We start from the raw sequence: 12346 nt of genomic DNA, 5'->3' as shown, positions 1-12346 counted from the left end.
AAGAGAACAAAAGGGAACTGTTTTCCCTATAAAACTTTCCTGGGGAGAGGTATTCATCTTTCCCTAAAAGATAAATTTGTATCTATCTATATAAAACACTACAGAAATGTTAAGAATTTAGCATGAGTTAAAATAAGTTTTTAACTTAGAATCTTTTGTTTTTGTTTCTTCTTTTGTTTGTTTGCTTGATTGTTTTGCAAACAATTTTATAGACTCTGAATCCACTTTGGGAACACTACATTACTTGTTTCTTTAAATTTCAATGTGTTAATAACTAGTTAAGATTATAATGGTATTATATTGCTGTCAGTGTCACCAGTTGCTTTCATGTAACTGCTAAAGCCAATGTCAGTCCTCAATATTGACCTTACATTGAGTTCTGGGCAGCTGCTGTCACAGTTGAGCAATTTCTCTGCCATCTTTCTTCAAAACCCAACTGGCTGCTCTTTATATCTCTTTTTTCCCCAACCACTTCATAGTTCGGTCTTTGAACTTCTTGTCTATTTACATGCATTCCCCATATTATTTCATCCAGTTTCCTATTTTTAAACATCATCCATATGCTGATTATACTCTCAGAGTTAAACCTGCTGTCCAGACTCTTCCTTTTAACTTTAGACTCAGATATTCCTTGTCTACTTGACACTTTCTTCCACTTCTCTGTATTCTAGACTGCTCAAAAGTTCTGTTCTTCCCATAAAAAAAACTGCTCTTCCAATAGCCCTTACCATGTTTGTTGATGGAAACTCCGTCTTTACAGCTACACAGATCAAAACCCATGAGGATATTCTTACACCTCTTCTCTCCAGTACATCTAATGCAATCCTTCAGCAAGTCCCATTGAATCTACTTCCAAATATATTCAGAACTCAACCATGTGACCACTTGCTATAATCCTCACTACAGATCCAAGCTACCACCATCTCTTGCCTGGATTATTGCAATAGGCTCTGAATTTGTCTCTTTGGTTCTTCTTTTGTTCCTATAATCTATTTTCAAAGAAGAAACCAGGAAGATCCTTTTAATCATTCCTCTGATCAAAATCACCTTTTACTCAATAGAAGCCAATTCTATATGATGGACAAAAACCCTTGTGGTCTGCCACCCCTCATCTCTTATTTAGGTCCTTCTATGCCCTCCATCCTCACTCCATTCCATGCACACTTTTCTCCTCTCTCTTCCCCACACATCCCAAGCTTGCCCCCACTGCAGAGCACTGGCAACAGCTCTATGTTCTGTCTGGGATTCTTTTCATCTGTGCAACATCTGTCTGTCTTGCTCCATTACCTCCTGTCTCATGAGGTCTCCACTCCTCCTCAAATGAGGTTACACTCCCAAATTCCTGCATCCTGCTCTATTTTTCCGTGGCTTTGATAGCCTTTTAACATACTAAATGCTTGACTTATGCATCACATATATATTTTCTGTTTTATTTGCTTATGTATCCCTAGGGGAGGTCCTCAATAAATACTTTTTAAATGAAAAAATTAATGAATAGTCTATTGTTCCATAGCATGAGAATTAATTAATTTTCTCTCCAAATATATTTTTACTTAATTGAATACTTTTGTTTATAGTAAAGTTAGATTTAAGGATGCTTTAATTATAAAGGTGAAAATAGAAATAGGAAATGGGTTAGTAAGCATTGGATTTGACCCTGAGGCCAGAACCACAAGGCACAAGTCATTATTGACAGGCTAAAAAAGGAGGATAATTAAAGGAGCAACAAGAATATCCTAAAGAACAGAGGAAATGAAAAACCAAAAGGAGACATGTTTGAATTAAACCTCTAATTTGTTCAAATACTGCAAACCCACTCTAAGGTCATATGTTTGGTTACCATATTTAAGGATGTCTTAGTTTTATGAAGCTTAATGTATACCACATTTTCAAAAGATTAATCACTCTGCATGGAGGCTAATTTACTAGAAATTGCACTACAATTAACTTCTCTGATGCCTTTTGAAAATTGGTGTTTACATCAGCAATGATCTAACAGAGACTTGTTGGAAGGAAAATGCTTAAGTTTCCAGGAAAGAATACTCAAAATAATTGAAATGAAGATAAGCAATTTTGAACATTCCATCCCAGAATCTTTCAGAATTTTACTCAGAAAGAACAAAAAAGATGAGGGAATTCACAACTGAAGTTTCTGTCTTTACCTCTATGCTCATGATGAGTAGTAAACCCAAAGAAACTCATCTTTCCTAAATGTTGGAGTCTAGAGATTCTTTGATTTTATTTAAAGTTTAAGATTCCAGCTCAGATGGTGACCTGAGGACCAGTGTAGAGTAAGACAAGCTTCCAACAGAGAGTAGCTAATGATTTTTGACCAACTAAGGACCCAGAGTGAAGAAGATTCTAGAAAGTGCTGATTGATCCTGGAGGTGGTCAGAGACAGTGAAGAGTGGGGAGAGCATCCAGGACCCTGAGATGCATTGGGATCTTCCTGTTCTCTGTCGACATGAATACGCTGCCATCCTGGGAGCCTTGGTTATGTTTAGTGAGGCCAAGATGGTAGAGGCTCCCATGCATAGTGACTCAACCCTCAGTTCCTTCATTGTTTTTATTACAAGGCTTCTGAGAGAAGATGTAGGGAAGTCTAGATTCCCAGCTTAGAGTGAACTCAAATGGGCACTCAACATGCACTTAAATTGTGCTTAAGGAAGTTGTCAAAAGACACAAGTGGTCTTGGGTAAGGTCTGCAGTTGTTGAAATTCAAAGTTATTATGCTAAGTGAAATAAGCCAGGTAGTGACAGAAAAATACCATATGATCTCACCTATAAATGGAACCTAATCAACAAACCAAACAAGCAAGCAAAATATAACCAGAGACATTGAAATAAAGAACAAACTGACAGTGATCAGAGGAAAGGGGAGAGGGGATAATGGGGGAAAGTTGGGGAAGGGTCTTCAAGGAACATGAATAAGGGACAGATGAACAAAGCCAAAGGAGGTTAGGATTGAGGGTAGGAGGTGGGGGTGGGTGAGGCAGGAGGCAGTGGTGGGGGGAGGTGTGGAAATTGAGACAACTGTACTTGAACAGCAATAAAAAAAAAGTTATCCATCCACCTTGGGAAGAATTTATAAGCTCTCACCAAAATCTGAACTATATTTTAGTGGATGCCATCTCCATTTGTGTTTTTCCACCAGTGCACTTCCCTTTTCACCTGAGGCTCAGCCATACATGGCCCCAGAGCCAATTCCACCAATCCAACCCAACCATTCCCTTACTCATATTCAGACTCTGCTGTTGTGAGTCCAAACTCTCACCCACATTAGCATGGAATAGTAGTTGAACGCACAGAATTTGAGTCAGCCAGGTTTGAATTTCACCCCTACTTCACAGAATTATCATAAGAACAGCAGGATATTTACATATTGTATATGGAAAGCACTTGGCACAAGGTCTGGCACATAGCAGACTCTCAGTAAATAATTATTGTTGTTGTTACTGCTATGTTATTACAAGTGTGTTAAAGACAATTTTGTCCCAAACAAGCTGGAACCTCCCTATCTCTTACCCAAGTCCCCTTCATCACCCCATTTCTCCATTCTTCCTTATGTTTGAGCTCAATCCTCAGTAAAAATTCTAAAAGAAAATGTAGGGGGAAAGCTTTATGTTGTTAGTCTTGGCAACGATTTCATGGATATGCCACCAGGAACATAGAAAAATGGATAAAAGGAAAAAAAATAAACAGTGGAACTGCATCAAACTAAAAAGACTCTGCTCAGCAAAGGAATAATCAACAGAATAAAAAGGCAACCTATGAAATGGAAGAAAATACTTACAAGCCATGTATCTGATAAGGAATTGATTTCCAAATATATAAGGACTTCATATAACTCAATAGCAATAATAATAATAATAATAATAATAGTAACCAAATTTTAAATATGGTCTACTGGCCAGGTAGTCCACTTGGTTAGAGTGTATTCTGAGGCACCAAGGTTGTGGGTTCAATCTCCAGTCAGGGCATATACATAAAAATGAGCTAAATGATTTATACATAGAAGTTTTTCCAAAGAAGATACACAAGTGAACAACAGGTAATTATAAAATGCTCATCATCATATATCACCAGAGAAATGTAAATAAAAGCCACAGTGAGATATTACCCTATACCTCCCAGGATGGCTATTATCAAAAACAAAAAAAAAATGATAACAACTATTGGCAAGATTGTAGAGAAAAAGGAACCCTTATACACTCTTGATGAGAATGCAAAATAGCACAATGGCCATGGAAAAGAGTATGAAGTGTTCTGAAAAAGTTAAAAGTAGAAATACCATATTACTCAGCAATCCAAATTCTGGGTATTTATTCAAAAGAATTGAAACTAAGATCTCAAAGAGATATTAGCACTCTTGTGTTCATTGCAACACTATTTACAATAGCAAAGATGTAAAAACAACCTAAATGTTCATTAAAAGATGAGTGTCTAAGAAGGTGTAGTATATACATATAGGGGAACATTATTCAGCCCAAACCTTAAGATTACTATTCTAAGTGAAATAAATAGTCATAGAAGGACAAATACTGCATGATTTTACTTATCTAAGGTATCTAAAATAATGATATACATAGAAACAAAGAGTGGAATGGTGTTTTCTAGGGGCTGGGCAGGGAGAGTAAAATGAGAAGGTAATCAACAGACATAAAATTTCTGTTAAGCAAAATGCATAATTTCTAGATATCTGCTGTACAACATGTTAATAATAGTTAATAATTTAGTAAATGTAGTTAACAATACTATACTGTATATTTTTAAAATGTGTTCAGATATATCTCATGTTAAGAGATTTTACCACAATAAAATAAAGAACAAAATATTTAAGACCCTTGTTTAGAATCCAGACAACCTGCTTAGTCTTTTTCCTTCTTCTTTCTGGGAACTGGACTTGCTTGCTGTCAGAGTTTGTTCCAGACCAGAGGGACCTTTCCCTCCACCCTGAACTAGGGCCAAACTTCCTTCACACATGCTCACACATGTGTACACTTACACAATCTTGGCATCACCAGTGCTGGGAGACTTCTGCATTGTGTTCTACTCACTAGGTTGCATTTGCCCTTGAATATCAGTGTCACCCAAGACTTTGGAGGACCTTTCTTTTGCACTTGTCTTTCATTCACAGAAAACTGGGAAGTACAGAGGGGTAACCAAAAAAATATAGACCCTCACAAATATAAGACAAATATTTTGAAGGTATCTGAAAACCAAACACATCCCAGAAATGCTTGAACCACATCTGCTCCATACATCAAGACATCCAATTAGAAAAATATTTTGGAACCAATCTCTTCCTTGAAACAACCTGTTCAAGAAAAGAGAGAACTGATGTCAAGCTTAGAATTACGTAAAGTTAAAATCACCAGCCACACAGCCTGTCTGCAGGGCACAGAGATAAGAGTTCCCAGAGCAGGAAAGGAAAAAAATAATGACAACTATGAGAGCTGACATTGTTAAGTGTTTGCAATCAGCTTTAAACTTGGAAATCAACCTCTGAGCTTGGTATTAGTAGTAATATGCTGGTTTTATAGGCAGGAAATACAAGAATTAAAGAGGTTAGTTGAGTTGCTTATGGTTGTGAATCAAATTAAGTTTATGAGCAGGGATGTATTGCAGCTCTGCCTAAGTCTAGAGCTTTCTGTCTCAAATAGTCTACATAGAATAGAAAAAAAAGGGATAACAATGTCCCTGTTAGATCTTGGGGGACGGCAATTACACATGAATAGTTTGGTCTCCAGAGGTAGTAAAAAAATTGTCACAGCTAGAGGCAAGCAGAACCTTCATTTCTCTGTTACTAGAGGAAATTAGGAGTTAAAACCAACAATCAGTGGGTGAGGCTGGAGGCCAGCTCTGCAATAAGTGACTCTACACATTTTGTTGAGCTGTCTTTAGAGAGAGATTAAAAAAAAATGGAGCCATCTAATAAAATAGGTATTTACCAATAATAGCATAATCAATAAAATATATTTTTAAAAAATGTAAATTTAGGTCACTTATTTACTCACTACCCACTATTCCCCAACTCAGCCCCCAAAATGACTGACCTTTATCAGCCCACCTTCTTCAGACTCTCATTTTCACCTTGAATTTCCTTCTTCTGAATGGTTCTAAACCCTGTCCCTCACAACACACACCTCTCCCTCACCCTTTTGCCCAGCAACTCCTTACTTACTAAATTCTTTTTCTTTCCCCACCATATGAGTAGATTCCACTTGTGGGTTTTAGTGGATTCCAGAAGAATGACTCTGGAATATGAGCACTCTGTATATATACTGCAAGGGCCATTCCTTCCCCACCACCCACCAGACATTTTCCAATACCTAAGACCAAAGTTCCAGGTTATACAAATGTGGCTCCAAGGGACTTCTTCAGTCTGTAACTTGGTTTTCCCACTGATAATACTATTTTTTCACAAACAAAAAAATTAATAGGAATTACTATTTTTAACCTAATTTTTTGTTTTTAAATCCCATTCTTTTTGAGATAAAAGTATTTCTGAAAAACACCCCAAAGGCACTTACCGTCAGTGAGTGGTACTTGAGCTCTTTCTTTCTCAACTTCTTAGCATCAGAGTTTATTAACTCTAAAAATCAATCTCTTATAGCTCTATGCTAAAAACAATAGCCAGCCTTCTTTAAAATCCTCCCATTTTTCTTATCAGTGAGGACACAGGAACTAGGTTACTGATAAGATGAAACTGATAAGCTGCACTGTTCACAAATGTCAACTTCAGCTTTCACCACATTCTCATTTGAAAAATCTTTAACGAAGCTTATTCTCAATTTTAATATTATTACAATAGATTATTATATTTAATGTTAACCGTATTTTACTTCCCTGTAGGTAGGTGACTTTCTCAGCAAAACCTCCCTGATTCCATCTAAGTGGCAGGTCACTCAATGCCCTGAGAGTAGTCTGTAGCTGTCACTTCCTGAAAGCTGCAGCTCTAGGGGAATGTGCACATCTCTGCAGCAAGTTTTACTGTGGGCACCTCAATGCTCATGTTTTGAAAACTCTGATACACACTGGGTGCTTAGTGTGTAATCTGCTCTGTGATCAGGGATCTTGTGCATGCTCTCCTGTGCACTCAGAGACTCAGAGGGGCTGAATGATTCCCTTCCCTGAGGTAACAGCCAGTGAGGGTGAAGCCAGAACCCAAAGCTTCCAAACTGGATTCTTTCTATACGTGCCACCTGATGGCTTATCTCCCATGGTTATAATCACATTGTGGACACCTTACAATTATTAAAATTCTGGATAAACCAGCTTGAGTCATTTATGTGGTTTTTTCCAAAAAAAAAATGAACTCTCTAATATAATAGAAAGAGCATGATCTTTCGACAAAAATCTGATTTTCCTCTTACTACCTATGTGACTTAGAGCAAATTCCCTAACCTCTCTAAATCTCTTGTACAAGGGTATTGTTATCAATATTAAGTGAATAATCTATGTCAGGGATCAACCATATTAATGAATAGTGGTGGCTTTTGGAGCTTTCATATATTCAATCTATTCCACCCACCACAATTACATTTATAAAACAAACTTCAAACTTTATTTTTATTCATATTTGCATCAAGACCAAGAAAGCCAAATCACCTTCTCTACTTACTTACCTATGGTCAGCAATCATAAAAGATGAAAATCTACAGCAGAATCTAATCACTCCACAACCATTATGTAAAGGATACTTTTCCATGAGGTTGTCTATTACTTCACTGTTAGAAAACTGGAGAAATGCACTTAAACAATAAACCAAACAGGCTTATAGAACACTTACTGAGGTGTTTGTCAGATGCTGTGCAAGATATAAGACCCACTTCTGACCTCTAGCAACTTAAGCATATAGAAAAAGGGAGGTAGCATTTTACAAATCTGAAAATTTTTACTTGAAGTTAGATATTTGCAACAATCTCAATATTTTACAAATTAGGGTAAGTTATTGAAAGACTACAAAGTAGTCTTTATTCAAGAGTGAAATTTTAGGGGGGAGGGGTGGGGAGAAAATACAGACAACTGTAATTGAACAACAATAAAATAATTTAAATTAAAAAATAATAAATAATAGCTTTGCTGGAAATTAAAAAATTAAAAAAAGAGTGAAATTTTAAAAATATCTCTGACATGTTTGAGCTATGGTTCTACCTTAACTCCAGATCTCTAAATACCCTTTATCATCACATGAGTGTTAAGACAGCAGTATTCATTTATTTTTCTATCGTCATCTGAGGACAATTTTTCACTGCTTTCAGAAAGGAAGGGAGAGAGAGAAACATCTCTGTGAATATCATCGATTGGTTGCCTCCTGTATGTGTTCAGAATGAGGATAATAAGCTCCCAGACCTAGGATCAAACCCAAAACCTAGGTATGTGCGTACCCTGACTAGGAATCAAACCCCCAACCTTCCAATTACTGGACAACCATTCAACCAGCTGAGCCACGCTGGCCAGGGCACAAGAATGGTATTTAAAAACCTGGACCAATTCTGCTGGTTAATTTATCTTCCAAAGAGTCTCTCAGCATTGTCACTTATGTACTTGATAGTCATCAAGATGATTAATGGCATTTTTCAATGTTTCTGTAAACAGTTCAAGATGTTTGGTAACATTCAGGAAGGCCAACATCTGTCAAGATCCACAAAGTTTAGTAGTAAAGAAGGAAGGAAGATAGAGGAACCTCAGCATCCAGGAGCAACTTCAGGAAGTTTCTCTTTAATAATCTTCCTACCTACAAGGTATCTACAAAATGTAACTCAGAGCCTCCTGCTGATACATCCAACTGGCAGGGAGAGACTGGGCGAGCCTGGGAGGGCTCACAGCCCAGCCCCTTTGAATATCTCTCCTTGGCCTGAAGATCTTTGATGGTGCCCTCCAAGTACAATTTGCCCTTGGACAACATTCACCAAAGATAACTATACCCCTTGGAGATGACTATCCTAAACAAAAGTGCCCAGACCATCGGAAGGCAATTCTTCTATATTGAAGCAGAACATCTGTGACATCTGATAATGTAAAAGGAAAGGTGTAAATTGGCCAAATTTGTTCATCTGAAGTAGAAACAACAGATTGGTGCTGCTCAAAGAGAAGAAAGGTGTTTGGGGTGTGGGGAGTGTGGTGTGTGTGCTTTTGCACATGTAACAGTGCTTGTTTGTATGTTTCCATGTGGGTTCTGTCCACATGAAGAGGACACATTAACTCTGTATCCAAACCAAAATGAGCTCTGATAATGTCAAAAATCTTACTGAATTTCAAAAACCAAGAGGTTAGCTGGTCTTCATTACACATTGGAGAATTAGGAAAAATTGGTTCCAACTCACTACTATTCCACATCCAAATGACAACCTAAAGTCATCTCAATGATATCTATTAATTTCTGGGGCTCATTATCTCAAGGTCTCCTCTGTCTCAGGCTTCTGTGCCCAGGAGTCCACTTTCTGTTTTGCTCAGCATCAGCCCAGAACTCAGCTTCTTCTCCAGTTTGCACAAGAAATCTAGTTATACTGAATAGTTCTAAAATGTGGCATATGGAAGCATTCATGGCCTCCTACCATCTGACAAAGCTCCCTCCTTCTTCCTCTCTATATTACTACTCCTCACCACCACTCCCCTCCCAGAGGAACTCAGGAGCCTTTCACTTCTCCCTCAAGCCTGTTCCAGATAGGCACACCCCAAATCCACCAAGGTGCAGGGCAGCTATAAAGGCTACACTCCTTTTAGAACAAAGCTGAGGCTACATACTACAAATTTCTTTTTCTTTCTGTCACATCTTCCATTGGTTCACCTATACTTCCCCATGAGTACCCTTTTCCCTCTTCTAGTACTTTCCCACCTCTTACCAGGTTACTACAACTGATTGTATATGTTGACTCTTAAGACTTGCTGCCTTACTCTATCAAGTAGTTTCTTGAAAAAAAAAATCTCCTAAAAGCCTTATACATACAAGTATCTAATGGCTTATAGATGAATCTCAGTATCTACCAAGTAACGAAAACTGTATAATAAATGTTTTAACTCAGAAAATTCTAGACAAATCCAATATATAACCAGAAACTTTACTTCTTTATAACACTAGCCTTGTATGTCTCTGCCTTACCCTTAATTCTGCACCTTTGCTCTCTTCATATTTAACAGGAAATAAAAACTCAATCTTATTTTACAGACATACCATAGCAGGTTAATTCATATTTATGATTCCATAATCAGTAAAAATCTTTCTATTTCCAGGAGTTTACTTGGTTTTTCTTGATTTTCCTGAAGCTGTTAGCCTCAATAATTGACTTCTACTTATTTTAATAGAATTTATATAAGTCAAATCAAATACGTTAGATTCAACACTGTTCCCCTCACACTTTGAGAAATTAAAAAAAATGAAAACCAAGCATGGAAGCTAGTACTTTTCCCCCTTCCCTCTTACTTCTATTCCAAAGTTTTCAAATGTTCCCTATTTAGCTGAAAGTTAGCAGAGGTGTTTGATTTGAGAGTTGAAAAAGAAGAATTATATTGAAGCCACATGGTGAACTAAAAGAAAAAAAATAATTTTGATCTGAAAAATAGTATTTTTATGTTCTTTACCACTTTCCCTCTCATCACACACACGAACACACACACGTCCTCTCCTGTTCCGAGAGAAAAAAAAGGAAAACATTAAGTCACTGGTTTCTATAAAATACATTTAGGTCTCTCCACATTTTAACAAGGTTCAAGGAGTAACAAGACTTGAGCCCTAGTTTAAACCAAAGAATAGGTAACTACAAATTGTAAAGCCCCAATGAAAAGCACCTTTAGTAGGTTTGGCAGCTAGCCCCTAAGATAGCCTCCAATGACCTTTCTTCCCATTTATCATATCCTTGTGTAGTGTCCTCTCAAATTCTATCAGGTAGACATACATGACAAAAAAATTATTGTATAAGTTGCTTCCAAGATTAGATTACAAAAGGCTTCTAGCTACCATCTAGGCCTCTGTCTCACCCTGAACCTGTGAAATGCTTCTAGTGCCTGAGTGAGGCTGGAGCAAGTTCTCCAGTTCCATCTGGCCAACAGCTTGACCACAACTTCATGAAAGATCCTGAAATAGAACAACCCAGCTAAGGCACTCAGATTCTGGGCCCACAGAAAATGTATGAGATAATAAATACTTATTCTTTCATTTAAGTTAAATTGTAGAATAATTTGTTATCTAGCAATAAGTAACATAGTTGACAATAATATTCTACAACTATTTTCCTTGTGGATTTATCCACAAAGATGTAGAAGTCAGAGGTCCTTGCAAGTACAGAACAACTTGATCTCCATGAGTGTTTTGCATTATATTTCCCTTACAAAGTAGTCAGAAATTCAACTTCTACTGCTGCTGAATAGGCCTTTTGCTATCTGTTGTCAGGAAACTGTTTCTGCTGTATCTTTTGAATTTCTGTTATCAGAGGAAACTTCTATCTTAGATTGTTAAAAAGTTTTTAAAAGAACTCTTTCCATAGTCTAATCAGATAAAGTCTCTTCTCTTCTACATAATCATTCTATATATTCATCAGATCTTTGCCCTGTATAAGAATGAAACAAATTAGTTTGATTATATAAAACAACATTCCATTATGCTACCTTTAATCTAGGGTCTGACTCACATCAATACTGGTTAGCAATGGCATCTGAGAGGTCTCATGAGATAGGTTTCTATGGATAGTGAGATGACGCACCATGTGGCTACCAAGAGCACAACAAGCAGGCAGCAGAAGTTGCAATAAGAATGGCAAGGGTTAGGGGGGAGAAGGGGGTGGGAGCTGGAGCTAGACCTTGGGCAGCGGTTCCAAATGGGTAGACAAAAATGTTTTTATTGTGATGTGATGCCGTCCTCTTATCATGGCCTTTGTGCCCTAGAATCTGAAACAAATGCTTTGGCTTCTAACACAGTGAGAGCATAAGAAGAAAATCTAATCTGTAGGTTCTGTTCTTGATATTTCCCCATATGGTTGGTAGCTTTCATTTTCTTGTATCTCATTCACATCCCACTCCTTTTAACATTGTAAAAGCTTAAGAAGAAAGGCCAATCTGTAGGTTGCATTTTCATTCTTTCCTTCTATTTAAATAAATACCAACTTTTTCCTTCATTGCCCTAGGTCTTCTAAAACCTAGAAATCTAGAGGCTTTCATCTGGGGTTGGTAAGACTTTAAATGTGATCTTTATTTGCTGAAATTCTCTATTCCTATAAATATTTATGACAGATTATTACCTGAGATCAAGTCTAGATATTCTGAAACAGTTCCAGAAAATATAGACTTCAGAATTAAACTTGCATTTTTAGGAAGTCACATTAGTCATCCACTTGAAATTGTTTTTCTT

General features: G+C 37.1%; 1 protein-coding gene across 3 annotated transcripts in view; it reads right to left on the bottom strand.

Annotated features, from left to right (window-relative positions):
* The window catches only part of IL1RL1 (interleukin 1 receptor like 1), a 38110-nt gene extending 31452 nt beyond the window's left edge, over positions 1-6658 (bottom strand). For all 3 annotated transcript variants that reach the window (XM_045828710.1, XM_045828711.1, XM_045828709.1), the window contains exon 1: positions 6534-6658. The gene's annotated coding sequence lies outside the window, so the exon portion shown is untranslated. The remainder of the gene's footprint in view (positions 1-6533) is intronic.
* Between the last annotated feature and the right edge of the window lie 5688 nt (positions 6659-12346).

This window comes from Phyllostomus hastatus, unplaced genomic scaffold (genome assembly GCF_019186645.2).
Source record: "Phyllostomus hastatus isolate PE091 unplaced genomic scaffold, TTU_PhHast_1.1 phas_scaffold_78, whole genome shotgun sequence".
NCBI classification, from domain to species: domain Eukaryota; kingdom Metazoa; phylum Chordata; class Mammalia; order Chiroptera; family Phyllostomidae; genus Phyllostomus; species Phyllostomus hastatus.
Note: the sequence above shows the minus strand (reverse complement) of the source record. Positions and strands in the feature narration are given on the sequence as shown.